The following is a 13,533-nucleotide window of genomic DNA, read 5'->3' on the forward strand; positions in this document are numbered from 1 at the left end:
AAAGCCCACACCCTGTGGGAATCGATGTTATGCCAAGCAGTGTGTGGGGAGCCAACCATGTTAACGAAACGACCATGAGAGCACGAAGACGTAGGCGGCTGTTCCATGGCCTACATGACACTCATGTCATGATGTTCTTGTCATGATCGATCATTTATGTTCGTCATACACTCTTGTCATATACTATAAGAATTTCGGTATACACCAAGTTAATAAAACGACCATGAGAGCACTAAGACACAGGCGGCTAGCGAAGTGATAGAGATAGATAGATAGATAGATAGATAGATAGATAGATAGATAGATAGATAGATAGATAGATAGATAGATAGATAGATAGATAGATAGATAGATAGATAGATAGATAGATACTATCGAAGTGGCGAATCTCCGCCAAAAAATGTTTCGCATTTAAACCGAAGCATACTCAGTGACCCAAGTTGGCGCGAAAGAAGTTTATTGAAAAGCTATAAGTGGTCATTATCAGCCCAGTTTTACGTCCACTGCAGGACGAAGGCCTCTCCCAGTAACGTCCAATTATCCCCAGGCTTGCGCTAGTTGGTTGCGAGTTGTGCCTGCAAGTTTCGTAATTTCATCACCGCACCCAATTTTCTACCGTCCTCGACAGCGCTTCCCTTCTTTTGGCACCCATTCTGCAACTCTAATATTCGGTCGGTTCCGGGCCGTCCAGCGCGCCCGCGATCGGGCCGGCAGGCTAGATCTGTCAGTGCCGTCGTGGGATTAGCCGGGTGCACGTTTTATCGCATTTTGCTGCACCCAATAAAGGATCACTCACTCACTCACTCACTCACTCACTCACTCACTCACTCACTCACTCACTCACTCACTCACTCACTCACTCACTCACTCACTCACTCACTCACTCACTCACTCACTCACTCACTCACTCACTCACTCACTCACTCACTCACTCACTCACTCACTCACTCACTCACTCACTCACTCACTCACTCACTCACTCACTCACTCACTCACTCACTCACTCACTCACTCACTCACTCACTCACTCACTCACTCACTCACTCACTCACTCACTCACTCACTCACTCACTCACTCACTCACTCACTCACTCACTCACTCACTCACTCACTCACTCACTCCTGGCACATGATGAGCCTGCCCAAGCGCCAGCATCCGACTGGAACAGGCCGTCTGATTCTCTAGTTGCACACCTCCTTCGAACTGTGTCGTCATCGTGATCGAAGCTCGTTACAAGCGAACGTAAGCGCGGCGTTTCCTTCAACCCTCGTAAATTGTGTGATCGCCACAGAAATAAGCGCGAAATGAAATGTGCAACTTGCAGCTCGGTGCGAGAGAGCGCGGCTGCTCGTAGCTATTTAGTACAGTGCAGCATGGGAAAGCGATGAAACAATGTTTGAACTATGCCGTCAGTTGAGGGATAGCGTATGAGTGTGGCTCGTCGTATAGGCCTCAAAATCGGAACTGGTGGAATCTACGAAGATCCGCAATTAAATTTGAACTGCACGCCTATGTGATTTTGCGGAGCGTAGTGGGCACGCCCCGCTACGCCATAGCCTTCGCAGCTGCAAGGCGTTTAAGAAGGAGTCGGAGCAGGGCGAAGAAGGTCACAGCCGATATTCGTTCGCCAATAACTCCTATTCTGCTGAAGGCATTGAAGTCATTTTTGCTGCGAAGTATTTCTGAAATAGTATGTTCTAACATCAAATACATTCCTAATTTTTTTAAGTGTTCCAGGGCACCCTTAAGAAGAACTGTTAACTGGGTGAGTTGGTAGTGGCGGGAGACACGAGACACATTTGTCAGCTACAAGGCCACCCTCAAAATATGAATCTCTCTTTTAGCCTTTTGTCAGCAAGTAGTCGCTTGGCACGTTAAACCCCATAAATTAAACAAGTAGTCGCATTTGTTACGCGTCGTTTTATTTCTCGATGTGCCGCTGACGCCAGTCGTGGGTATGTGCCAAGATTGAAGGAAACTACATGAAGGACTCGGAATAATCCACCCATTTCTTTCCCAATCCCTGATAGCGGGTGGAAGCCAGGTGCTTGATAGGAAACGACGACGTCTCGTGCTGCTACACCAATCGTTTGGCTACCAAGCGACCTACAAATCAACGGTGAAACGCAATCGCCATCATCAACACAGATTCTTACGCGGCGTAAGATAATCAGTAAGTAGCATCAACCGGTGCGTGCATCCTCGCTTGCATAAATTGCAGGACATTGACATACTGCACTTTCTACTCGAACCACATGAACGTGCGATATCGAGGCGGTTGCCGATTTAAGCGAACGTTAAAAGCCTTGCCGTGGCCAAAATCTCTTCGCAGTCCTTCAAGTATGGCTTATTTGATTGGCAATAGATGTTATTTTTTAGACGTTAGATTCCGTTATTCCGCAGTCCCGGCGTACAATGGTTAAACGAATACTACACATCACGACGAAATAGTCGTGATGACAGCGATAAGGCCTGCCCGCTAAGCCTAAGGCGTTTTAGAGCGCAGCTCCTAGATGCCAGTTCCTTCGACGAGCGTCGGCGTTCCCTGCGTAACCAAGCGAACGAGCACGGCGAAAGATGAGAGCGAACGCGGCGCTCAGAGGGGGATGAAAAAAAGAAAGGAAACGCGAGGAGCAAAGCAGAAAGGAGGGTGCAGTCTAACCATGAGGTGGAAAGCGGAGGAGGAGGGTACGGCGAAAGGGTGAGAAGAAAAGCGTAGTGTGGCGACGGTGGTTACGAGATGGCGCGAGAGTAGCGCACGTCGCCTGGGAGGTCTGTGTGTGGTGGCTGCTGTGAATCGCGCCCAGCGCGTCACCCACGCGCTGCCTCTCGCGATCTCCCGATAAGCGAGGCAGTCGCGCCACGCTTCGGTCCGTTTGCAACGTGCCGCACGAGGCAGATTGTCCGCGCCAACCAATATACATCGCGAAATGAAAGCATGTATGGACCTGCGCTAAAGTTTCGCATCAGAGAGTACCGCAACAATCGGCAAATTTTAGTTAGTTAGTTCGTCCGTTTGTCTGTTTGCCATTTCGTCGTGTGTAAGTGTGTGTGGGTTTTCGCGAGTGCGCAAACTACCAAACATCTGTTATCGTAGGTACGGCCATCTCTCTGCTGATAATAACCTGGAGTATTGCACCAAAGTTAAGAATATCACAATCTGACGCTTGTATTTAGGCGTGCTGCCAATACACTGCATTAAACAACATGGTAACAATTTACAGTACACGCACTTGTCTAATCTTTGTAATTTGGCTCCGGACGACCTCTTGTGCACAGTACATTTATAACCTAAGATTGTTACCTCAACTTTGCTGCCTTTAACATGATGCTTTTTAGCGCAAAACTAAAGAAAGTAAGCAAAGAGAGGCAAGACGAAAGGAAAGGCGAGAGTTCCTTTCCTTTCTTTTCCTTTTCCCTCTCTCTGTTTTCTTCTTCGAGTTTTTGAGCTAAAAGGCATAATGTTATGTAAACACCGACTCGCCCAACAAGAAGTTATCTTGAAGGATATTTGCTGCATGACCCTCTGGCCCAACAAATTCCTATAGTGACACAGTATATATCGAAGTCAGTTCATATCGTCAACTACATTTCACGAACGTGAAGAATTGCTTGAATGTTCAGATTGTATGGGCACATAGTAACGCCACGTTCCACTTCGCTGGTTTCACATTGCAGCCTGGATTTCCGCCCCACCTGGCTTAACGTGTATTAGACATCTCAGTTTTGTTGTGGCCGCTACGCCATGGTACACATCTCGCACACAGCATCAATAATTTCGAAAACCGGGGGCAACGATACGATTGAGCTTTCGACATATGTGGTATCACCTGCATCTATCTTTATGCTATGCCAGAGAACATTAGTTCACCATTTGTTATCGTTTTCTAGGTAACGAAATGCGTTGTCCACGTTGGTGGACTCGGGCAGTCCACCGCTCGTCTTGTCCACTCCTTCATCTTACGTCCCGTCTGAAGTCGCGGTTCCTTTCCTATTCAAAAGTATTTACTCTTGTCCAATGTCGCCGCCCGAAAATTCAACGAGATGTCGCAACATGCATGCTTGGGAACGTCGAGACTTAATAAGGCATCCGTGTTTAGTCAAGATGCTCAAATACTTCACAAGGTAAAATGCTCTGCTGCCCTAAGCAGAAGTTGTGCGAGTCGCACTCACCATACCAGAACGACAAACAAGAATGTAGTAAGTTGCAGTTGACTTTCCAATCGAAGCCTTGCTAAATCTCTGGAACATTCACGCAATGACAATAATTCGCATGGTGGCTTACACGACCGCAACGCGTGATTTTCCTCTGGTGACATCGACTGGAAACCCTATGGGAAGCGTCTGTAACCAATCAGTGTGTGGCACTAAACCCTGCTGTGTACAGCAGTGGGAGACCGGCCTCGAAACGAGTAATAGAGTTGAGCACACCTTTTTGAAATTATGTATAGAAAAGGAAAGAAAAAAAATGAAGGAAAGGACCCGTTGCTCGTCATCTCGGTCATTCATTTCAACGAATATCGCTTTCATGGAAGTTTCTTTACAGCGTAACCAACATGTCGTACGGAGCAACTCCCGACTATACCAGGCCTCAGGCCCAGGCGTTTGGCACGCCAGCGTACGCGCCGGCAAAATACGAGGACACAGTGACGTCATCATACGACCCGCCGAGTATCTCAGTAGGTATGGAATTCATCCCCAACGAAGCGCTTCGTAAGCTGCAAAAAATTTATCCGATGCTCAGACCAGCGCCAGAGAGTTAAAGAGCCTCTCTCGTAAGAACGCTTTAACATTTGTCGGCCGCTTTCGCTAAGATATGCTCGCTATCACGATGATCTTACGAAATGATTTCGCTTAAGAAGTGCTTTGCGAATACGGGCTCCGGTTTATCAGTTTCTCGAGTTTCTTTGAAATCAAAGTTTTGGTTGTCACAGCTTAGTTGTAGGTTTTTGAGAGATTAAACGCTGAAAGCCATTCACAGTCATCGACAGATGTGGCCATTTCATCGCCTTCATCGCTTACGTTTTTACGAAAGCCTCCAGTTGCCGTTGCGAAACGCGAGATGTAGCTGCACCAGAGTAAAAACTACTCCTTATATGTTCGATATTCATGTTGGTGTGCGAATGCGTTAATAGCTTGTCGCTAGCTCTTAATGGACAAAGTAGGAAAAATCTAGTCCCGAGTCATGTACTGAACGTTGCGTAAAAAAAAAAAAAAAGACCAAGTTTGTTTGACTGCAGAATCACAGCCCAATTTCCAGCGAAGCTGTTTCGTTTGAGTAGTTGCATGATAAATTTAAGGCGCCTGTAATTAAAGCACACACTATATAACTTTGTTCGCATGAGTGACGTGTTTTCAATGTTGACGGCGTGCAACGCTTTCGAGAATTCGCTTTAAAAGAAATCTAAGGCCGTACTTGACCCACACACTTTCAACTTCGCATGCGCATCAACCATTGTATTTTCAATCGGTTTGTTATCAGTGACAACTATAGTTGACCAATGATCGCAGGGTCAATTCATCTCTGTTCGTGAAACACACCTATACTGCTCCGGTGAGCTTAAATACGTAATTTACTGCAACGGCTGTAATTAGGCCACATATTGCTTTGTATTGCTTTCGCACAATACCCATAACATCTCTCTTATTTTCGCCAAATATATAGAATGGCTTGTTCAGATCGCCGGCAACAGCGGCAAAGCCTGCTACTAATTTTGTTTAACGCACGAAAATAGGTACAAAGTAAGTGTTCACTAATTATATGCAACTATCATAATTAAGGACATCGATGTCGCCGCCAAAAAAAAAAAGTACAATTCCGTCTTTTTGGCCTGGGACACAGCAGCTCCAAGAGTAGCTTCGAATGGCTGTCAGTACAGTTATTAGGTGTCTCGGTGCTCATACTGTAACAGGAAATGGAGCCTACATGTGTGCGTAAATAAGGAATATCTACTAGAACCCGTTACGGTCTTATATACGGAGCACTCAAAGTGGTCGAAAGAAGGGCTCAAATCGCCACAACGTCCGACGCAGCTGTGATTGGCTGCTAGCACAGTTGTTACACGCATCGGCACTCGTACGGCGCCCAGAGACAGTGCGCGCATGTGAATTACAGAACACGGTGCAAAGTCCCGCGAGAGTAGTCCCCTTGCCACTCCTAACTTGCTTCACCGCAATAAAATGCGCTTGCTTCACCTAATTGCACAACTGCACCGCGGTGAAGCTGAGAAAAATCGGCCTTTGCGCAATTTACATTAGGCCTTTTCTTTACGTGCTCTCCTCAATGCATGTCCCAATCAGAAGCGAACGGAGTTAGGCCTGCGCCGCCCACACACAAATGTCTTTCATTTAAATTTGACTTCAGCTAGCTACCATAATGTCAATTACGAGCGACTATAAAAAATGATGTGTTTTTTGTGTGCGTGGTTCTGGGGCACTTTTTCGAAGAATTTATGACCGTGTCCATACAATTGGAAGGATTGGTCAGGATTCGGAAGTCATGTGGGCAGATCAGGACAGTTGGCAGGTATGGTCGTATGCATGCTTAAGCACATTATAGCATTTCTTGCTGAGCTGCCCGGAAGACGTAGTGGTCTCAGCGCAACGTAAAATAGACGCGCGATCCAGCGTTACATATAATATAGATCACTGGGTGTGGACTAACGCTGACGGTTTCCCTTCTGTCTCCTCGCGCGCGCCACCGAGGTGCGGTATAGTGTTCCCGTGGAGCATATACAGGAACACTAAGGTGCAGACCCCTTCAGCGGCTTTTGGCAGTGCACCGCATCGCGCCAGCGTTGTAAGACGCATGGTAGCTGCCATGGCGATGTTCCTCGTGCCCAGCAGCGGTCGCCTCTAGTGCTACGTAGTGCCAACATGTCGCACCCGCCTGTAGTTAGAACAGAGTCCGATGAGCCCAAACGCAACAGTGAACTCTGCTATCGCTGTCAACGCTTCGCTCTTCGGGCGAAACTGCCATCATTTTTCCTTTCTTTCTTTTTGCCACGAACGAATCGCGTGGCGCCGTGTTTGAGTGCTCACGCCGTGCTTTGCACTTAGAATGGTAGCAGTGACGACAGCAGTGACCGTTTCTTTCACTGAGAAAAAATTACTTCTGTTGGTCGTCGCCGGTTGCTTTGTTATATTGTAAGAATAAGGCAGGAAGGAAGTGTACTGCTGGCCGCACAGTAATTGCCGATATGCCGATATCTTTTTAACTGCTCGCGCTGAACGGAGGATCATAGGGGACTGGGAAGGAAAGCGCGGGGGAGGAGAAATAATCACTTACTGCCGGGTCCTTTTGGAGGAAAGCGGGCAAGACCTGCCTGCAGCCATAGTGATGGACAGAAGGCACCTCGAAATGATAAGCTATATTTAACATTTCAGCATCACCCTTTCCCTATGCCACCAGAGTCTTTTCATACCTTTCTTCCTCAAGTAGCATACAACAGTTGCAGGGTTAAAGCCAAATGTATTACTCGTCATTATGACTCCATTCATCGTTAAAGTGACGCTTTCAGGCCATAACAATGCGCTCATTACACGTCTGGAACGAGGCGCAACGCGCTTCGTGTCTTCAAAGTGACTCCCAAGTACGAAGTAATCTCTGGCGTGTTTGTGCTGTGCTATGTTTATTCGCAGGAAGCAAAGAGGATGAGACGTAAGTATACGGCTTTTCGTGCTGTACTCACAATCTTAAGAGGAAGCTCTAATTCGTGGCCAGCTACAATTTTCCCGTTAAAAAAAGTGAAAGGCATAAATCCTTCTACTAGACAACTTGGATTGGGCAAATAAAGCTTATTTCTACCACTTGTAGGAAGGTTCATTCTGATTTAATACTTCCGCATTGTTGCAATATTTGCCCGAAATTCGTTAGGTAAGAACATTAGAAGCGCAAATCTCACAAACTTGCAACTCAGCTGAAAAAATCGATATCCTCATTCTTACAAATGCACGTGATACAGCATCTCAAGCTGGCAAAAGTTATTGATGTACTAGTACACATCCTAAATAGAACGTTTACAGTGTTTGCGAGGCCATTGTAAAAGTCTTGTTCCCAAATTAATGGCATGTCACGGAGCAATGTATAATACGTCAGTTTTGCAGGCTGACACGTCCTAACATATGCAGTTTGGAGAATTGTGATACCCTTGTTTATTGCCGACTTGCGGAGATGTAAACTTGGTGCTTAACTTTTCTTCAGTATTACAACTTTCAATAATTTTGGTAGAACGATTGACGTTGTCTATTAAAAGAGGTTTCGTGTAGTCGTTATATTTGAATATTGTCTTTCAAAGGTATATAATCTCATCTATGTCGGTGCAGTAGTTGCAGAGATCGGTTTCCGTATCTCATTCGCCGAATCTGATAGTACCGATTTCTCCTTTCCTGCGTATTTTGATAGGAGCTCGAGAGGTTATAAGCTTCCTTTGAAAGAAAGCGAATCGTATATCATGTGTTGTGGAGTTCAGCACCTGGAAAATTTCAGGTCTGGAAGAGACATTGGTAAAACATCTTACTACGTATTTTTCAAGGTTTAACAAAAATGTTCTAATAGGGTGAGAATCAGAAAACATTTGTTTATCTCTTTACGCACGACCATTTAGATAGAGCGAGGAACAGGGAAAAATTCCGCCCCATTATTTCTCAATTAATGCTGCAGCTTTCTTCTAGAACGCGTTGCTGTGGCTCCGAAAGTCAGTGTTCTGTGCCAAGAAAAGGGAAGTGGGTATTATTTCTAACAGCGGTGGCCACAATTCAATGGAAGCAGACTGCCAATAATGAGTGCCGTTATTTTCGGCGTTCCGCTAACGTTGGGAGAAACGATCGTTAATTTCCCGCTACGCCTTCTCTCATAGGGCGTATCTATTTCTTTCTCACACTCGCTTAAGAACTGCCACTCTCGCTATATATACAGAGCATAGCAGGCAGGAAGAGCAGACACGAGAAAAACTACGCGTTCTTTTGAGTTTATTGTCTCCTTGTACGTCGGCATGCTCGGACAAGGTCTGTGCTAGGTCAACTCGATACAATTTAACAGAAGATACATCTTTTGCAATACAAAATATAGATTACCTATGAATTGCCTTTGGAATTCTTCAAAACAGTTCTGCCTCCCTGTAAACTGTGCCCTATGACCAGGTGAAGTGTATGTGCTGCCTATATTAACGTTGTCGCAAGTTTTTGGTCTGCTCATGCACCACGGAGGTTCTAGTTGCTTGCTGTAATTAACGCTAAATGAGTTAATATGCAAATCTTCTGGCACAGTGCAAAGATTTCCCAAATAACTTGTATAGACCATCTGTGGACTACGTACATTTTTGTCAAGTCTTAGAGCAGAGCAATGGAATTCAAAACATATAATTTCATTTCGGCAGGTGCTGCAAACGTAGTGAATTCAAAAGAAAAAAGAGCAAGGAAGTGGTTCGTACGTTAATTGCAGTAGATGATTTGACATTGGTGGTCTAAGAATGAGTCAATGAGTGACTCAATGAATCAACCAATACATGTTTGAACGACGTATTCGCTCATGAATCCAATTATCTATGCGAATAGATTGACGAATGAATAAGAATTTCAAACAGTCGATCATTTCAATTCAATATGAGCTTAATTATTGATTAAATATGCCCGACACGTAAATAATAAACAACTGGGATAATTAGACAGACGTGATAATTTTCATTATATATTATTTTTCACAGCAGCGGCTGCCCGAGGTTCACCACGATGGCGATTTGCACGACGATGGTCCTCATAATAATCGTCACGGGAGTGGCGGTGGTCGTGATGAGCAATGGTGAGTGACTTGCAACGCTCCAGTTCTCAATGCCTTATATGCATTAGCTAGAAATAGCTAATGCACATAAGGCATATAAGAGCACTGATTAGGTTGAGCTGCACTTCATCCTGGAGCAGCGCATGCGCATTTGCGACTTCTTCTGTCTTACCTTCTCCTTTTAATTACCAAGCATTCTTCCCTGAGTCGTGTCAGTTTTTTTCGGTGGCGTATCTCGCGATGCGATTGGGCGTTCTCGTGGCCAGATCTACAGGCAGTGCAGCATATATACATGTGCCCCTGCAGCCACTGGGATGTGTGCCACGGGATTAAAACCTATAGCACACAATCCCGACAGTGTAACCATTAGGCCACGGACGCTTTTCTTGAGTGTGCTTTATTGCCATCCTTCGACTTGTTGGACTTCCAAATACTCATCAGAGGTGGAACACAGGGAATGACGATAATCGAACGACAGTATATACGTTAGGTGCGTCAGCAGATTTGGCGTATAGGCAACCGCACGCCTTTCCCCCTATTAGCAAAACTGTTTGTGACGTCACCGAATTTCATCGCAGTGTGATTGCAGTGTTCGGAATATTGTTCTTGTACTCGCATCGTATGGCTACATTGTCAGCGCATGCGGGCTGCTTGACTTCTACTGAGTGGAAAAAAAAATCCAGAACACGTTTGCTTTCAATAAAAGTGGTCGAGGATAAAGGATAAGGGATAAGACCTTAAGGGATAAGAAAAGAAGAGATTGAGTGAGGGAACAAACGCGAGTTAATGACATCTTAGTGGAAATCAAGAAAAAGAAATGGGCATGGGCAGGCCATGTCATGGGGAGGGAAGATAACCGATGTTCATTAAAGGTTACGGACTGGATTCCAAGAGAAGGGAAGCGTAGCAGGGGTCGGCAGAAAGTTAGGTGGGCGGATGAGATAAAGAAGTTTGCAGGGACAACATGGCCACAATTAGCACATGACCGAGGTAGTTGGAGAAGTATGGGAGAGACCTTTGCCCTGCAGTGGGCGTATAGCCAGGCTACTGCTGCTGATGATGATATCGTTTTTATGTAAATACCAAATAACAGCGGGCTGAGTGGGTAGCCCTGACACACGGAACGCTTGATATTAATGAAAGCACACAATGTCTCATAGATTATTACTTTCCTAAAGCGATTCCGAAACTCCATAGCCACGCCCCAGTTATTACGCAGCTGAAAGTAATATGTTAGAGCCCTGAAAACATCGTTTCGTGTGAGCCAAAGTCGAAAGTTCTCTCAAGGTCTAACTGTAGAACTGCAACGTCAAAGAACGTTAATCTTACGATTTGTTAGTGAAAATTGACCTACGAAACCACAAGTTTGATGCGGCCAACGAGTCAAATAACGGACTGGACACGATGTGCCAACACTTTCATAAATGTTTTGTGATCGCAATTCGTCAAACTTATGAGCCTGTAGGGTAATGTTATCTAAGTTTTTTCACTTTCTTCTGTTTTGTTATCAGTATGGTGTAAGAACGACTGGACGATAGTCGTATATCTGACACTTTGAGTTCATAAGCTTCACGGAAAGCTGCGGTTAGTAGTTGTCTTAGATAATTTTTGAAGCCTATATTCTGCACCACGCGATACAAAGACAATCCCGCCTCCGGATAGATTCCAGGATTTAGACCGTCGATTGCTTTACTTACTTGCTATTCTGGTGCTGGTTCCTGTACAATGCGACTAAGAAACAGTTGTTTAAAACATTCATAGTGGCTGCCTTCAATGCAAAAGTTGTTTCAAAGTGCCAGTAAAACGCAGGCCTGAGACTGTCGTTACCTGTTACAACCATTATGTCGGTTTCTATGACTTCAATCCGTTTTCGGCGGGCACGCTTTTTTGCGAGTCCCAGTACCTCTAATCTCTTTGTGGGCGTCTACTCCAGCGTCAAGGCTTCCGTTCTCACTTACTCGAGCCCCAGATAACACTCCCAATTTTTTCTATTGTGCAAGTTTATTTTTATGTTGCGCAAATTGTCTAGATTAGCTCCTGGCAATTGTATTCAAGTGCCGCCAATATTAACACTAACGTGTTTAGCTCGCTTTAATTTTATGATTCCTCGAAGCTTAGCACACTCGACCTTTCTAAATCTCGAATTTTAAGGCACTTTCTCACTATTTGCATTGGGCACCTTTGTTGATAGAGCCATCCCTGTGAACATTTTCTTGTAGTTGAAAACAGATTCGCTGAAACGCTCGTCCTGTACTAGCTTCGCATTAATTTTCAGAAGCTACGTAATTTTGTTTTTTTTTGGCTCAACAGTGCATTTGATAACACAGGGATCAGAAAAGAAAAAAAAAACACAATCACTGAAAAACACCGGCCCTTCTCTGTTAGGTCACCGGACAAATACACTTGGTCTATACGAGCCTGACTCGCTCCCTGAAAGATTTTGGACTTCACCTCGAGGAAGCCTTGAAAACACTAGTCAATACTTAATTAAAATTCCTTAAGAATCTGCGCAGGGACGACGCTGGTTTTGTCAAGAACAACGCGTCACCTTGACTAATCCCGAGCTTTCAATACACGTACAATTAAAATCGCCCACAAGAACAATCTTCTTATGGCATGTCCCCAAAGGTTGCTTTAGGTATCTTTAATCTTCCTTCGCGTAATAATATAGCACTTCGCTATGGCTGTGGATGCTTTATATTTGGGGTGACTCTTCGACTTTTGTTTTATTTAGCTTTTTGTGTGCTTTATATGCTAAAAGGTAAAGTACTAGTCGCCACCTTTATACGGTTTCATTGCGAAGCATTCTTGTCCCAGTAGATCTACGTAGTTTATGTCGCCTATCTGACTTCTCGTGGGCACATCCTGAAGATCAGTCTAGAAAACGAATCGACTAAAAAACGGTGATTGATTCTCAGGCTTCCGCTCTAAGGACGAGAAAACCGAGACGCATCAGCATGACGAAGTTGCTGAAGACAATCTGGGAGACGGTGCTGACATTAGCCTGATCGTGCCGGAATTCAGGATTAACACGGCACCAGCGACCAGTTCGAGAGTCGAAGGAAGCACCAGACATTCTACCGCAGCACCCGCTATTCCTGCAGAGGAGACCATCATGGAAAAGACATTCACTCCCCCGACATTGTCAAGCGTACCGCTCAAGAGTGAGTTTATTAAGAGTGAAAGCAAGCCTCTAAGGGTGTACGCCATGAGTTAAAATTGCCTTCTGTTTCCTTTAGTAATTGAAATAAGATATACACTTGATGAATTTCTTCGAACTCCCGGTTGGCATTCTGTGGGAATGAACGAAAAGCTATAAGGAAAGAGATTCTGCACATGCATGACGGAGCCAGCTATTTCTGTGCTGTCTGACAACGCTTTTGGGTTCTTGGAACATGTACAAAATCGGCAGTAACTTCTACGCCGCGAAGGTTTCGGATTTAGCCAACCTCGAAACCGGAAAAACGCGGAAGATAACTTTAACGCTCACCTGTTCTAATTTCGTGTTGCGGATGAGGTGTTCGCGTTTTCTCTTCCCCAGCCTGAATTAACGCGGATGAAAACGTGGCACCTTTTCTTTTTTTTTTCAGCAGCGATGTCACTTTTTGTTCGTAGCTTCTCCTTCATCGCCACAGAAAGTAGACCGCGCGTATAACCTCTGATAAGCTTGCAAAGGTGAAGTGAACTTTATTTAAAGTTAAACGACACAGGGGGGGGGGGGTACACTTTAGAAAAAGAAAGCAGAAGGTAGAAG

This window comes from Dermacentor andersoni, chromosome 8 (assembly GCF_023375885.2).
Source record: "Dermacentor andersoni chromosome 8, qqDerAnde1_hic_scaffold, whole genome shotgun sequence".
Taxonomy (NCBI): Eukaryota; Metazoa; Arthropoda; class Arachnida; order Ixodida; family Ixodidae; genus Dermacentor; species Dermacentor andersoni.